Source organism: Amblyomma maculatum, chromosome 8, assembly GCF_055883805.1.
Source record: "Amblyomma maculatum isolate TAMU_Amacu chromosome 8, ASM5588380v1, whole genome shotgun sequence".
Lineage (NCBI taxonomy): Eukaryota > Metazoa > Arthropoda > Arachnida > Ixodida > Ixodidae > Amblyomma > Amblyomma maculatum.
The window spans coordinates 3,634,418-3,636,691 of NC_139351.1; the positions used below are offsets into that span (position 1 = coordinate 3,634,418).

Genomic DNA, 2,274 nt, shown 5'->3' on the forward strand with positions numbered 1-2,274 from the left:
CTGAAATAGCTCTAAAACAAAGTATTAAACGTGAGCCAAAGCAACGCGCAGCTCCCTTTCCAACTCTCAGCAGCGCGGCGCAATGTGCGCGAGAAGCCGGCTCGCACCCTCTCGCACCACAGCGCCGCTATGCGGCCGCCGGCGGCTTTCATTGCTATTCGAGCCATCCCAGCCGGCGCGCTCGACACACTAGTCAGTATGGGTTTGGCTTCCGATTTACTCGCGTACCTAGTCAGTATATTCTAGGCACTATATCGCCAGTCTCGAAACGCCCTTTTGCGAAGTTTTCGTCGTCCTTGCGCGTCGCGTCTCTGTCACCGTTTTGTAAAATTTGCACCCCGCCGCACCGCTGCGGCAGTTTTCTCGGTTTTTGTCTTTCCCTTCGACGTGCGGCCAGTGCGAAGTCTTTTTCCCGTCTTTGCACGCTTCGCGCTGTTCTTTTGAAGCGCTTAGCGCTTTATTTCAAGATTAGCTTGCGGCGTGTGAAGAAACGATGCGCCGTGGCACATTGCGACAGCATGGACAGTGCCGTCGGTGTCAAGCTACACCGCTTCCCGCTGGACTTTCACAGGTGAGCTCTTGTCAGTGTCGTCTGCTACAAGGCGTCTGCTCTAGGTATGCTCCGAATGCTTTCGTTGAGCTGTTCGCTTCTGTTTCTGTAACCAGTTCGTGCGCACGTGGCTTCATTTTTTCGGGGATATTTATGTACTACACTACAGGGCACACATTTTAAGTGCTGAGCTGTGCGAAAGAGGCCCACCATTTGTCTGATTTATGGTGAGTTTCATGCAGCCGGCTATCACCAGCGTTAACTTGATACCGGGCTCTCAGGAGCAACCACGCGCATGCCACTGACCGGAAGGCCAATTTAAAACCAATTGTGCTGCCTGACAAGTCGGAGCGCAACACTGTTTAGTTTTCCAACACCGCGAAGCCAACTTGACCCTCGCAACTGGTAGTATCAAAATTCCGCCACGTGTATATGCGCGGCCTTGAGGGTGTTTTAACTGAATTCACGCAGCAGGAGTTACTGCCTGTCTTCTTATTGCTATTCTGCATATGCATGACCGTTAGGGTAACTTTAAACGCACTTCATTCTCGTCAATCTTAATCACAGAAAAGTATAGCTACCCGCATGCCATGAGGACGAGCGTACGTAACCGCACTCTTAGGCGCTGAGAGCTTGGGGCGAGCATTTACTACCATAGTTCAGATATAATGGAAATATAATGTACTGCAGTTAGCATTGACAGGAATAATGACGCATTGGCGTTTGGAGTATGCAGTATTCCTTACGGCGCAATTGCGAATAACGTGCACGTTGCATCACGTCCAGGTGCCGAGCGTGGGTGCAGTTCTACCACAACGTCAGCCTGGAGAAGAAGACACCATGGCAGCTGCGAGACTTGCGGGTTTGTTCCAAGCACTTCAAACCGTCTGCGTATCTGTCGTCAAAAAGGCTGCGACTCGTGTTGATGCGCCTACTTACGTCATGTCATGTTTGCCTCAATTGAAGCTGTCTTAGCACTGTCTTCTTTGCTTTTCAATTTCCTACCTGGCAACGTTCGTGGGACTGAAGGGCTTTTTTCTATCCGCACTGTGACCATTAAGATGAATAGCCAGCTTAAAGAAACTACTGCTTGAGCTGCCTGTGACGTGTATTTTTTGTTGGTGTGCTTTATCACTGTATTTGTTTGGTTGCTGTAATAAACCATGAATATGAAAACCATACTTGCCGTACACTGAATTGCAAACTGTGCACTTGAGCCTGTGCTTTGTGCATCATACCTTGTACTCAAAAGTAGTAGCACCAGTATTTCCACCAAGGTTTCCACTACGAATCATGCATGATTGCATTCTTAGCCGGCCAAGGTAAGCCAGCGTCTGAAAGTGTTGCTGCCTTTCTATGCTGCCTTCTTTGCCAGTAACTTTCATTGGGTTCCGAATTGCACATTAGCAAGGCCATAACTAGCAGGAACTCGAGCACATTTGACTGGCAAAGGTTGGTGCGCACTGAAAGGCAACCTTCATGAGATACCGGCTTGAAAAGGCGGGTTCTATAAAAAGACCACTTTAAAATTCGCGCTAAAAACATACGTATGCGTGACGTCATTCAACGTCACTCATACGTAGTTGCCCCCCCATATGGCGGTGCCCATGAGCCGCCATTTTTTGGACCAATGGGCGTCTATGGAACCTTCGCTACCTTGGGTTTGGTGGCTGTGCCATGGCAAAGACCACTAATCCGCTCTTCCTGACAATGCAGGTTGGTGC

General features: G+C 49.4%; 1 long non-coding RNA gene across 1 annotated transcript; it reads left to right on the forward strand.

Annotated features, from left to right (window-relative positions):
• Positions 1-206: 206 nt before the first annotated feature.
• Positions 207-1,732, forward strand: LOC146180458 (uncharacterized). The gene is made up of 2 exons (XR_014700084.1): positions 207-571; positions 1,337-1,732. It is a non-coding gene; the product is annotated as an uncharacterized LOC146180458 (long non-coding RNA).
• Positions 1,733-2,274: the final 542 nt, after the last annotated feature.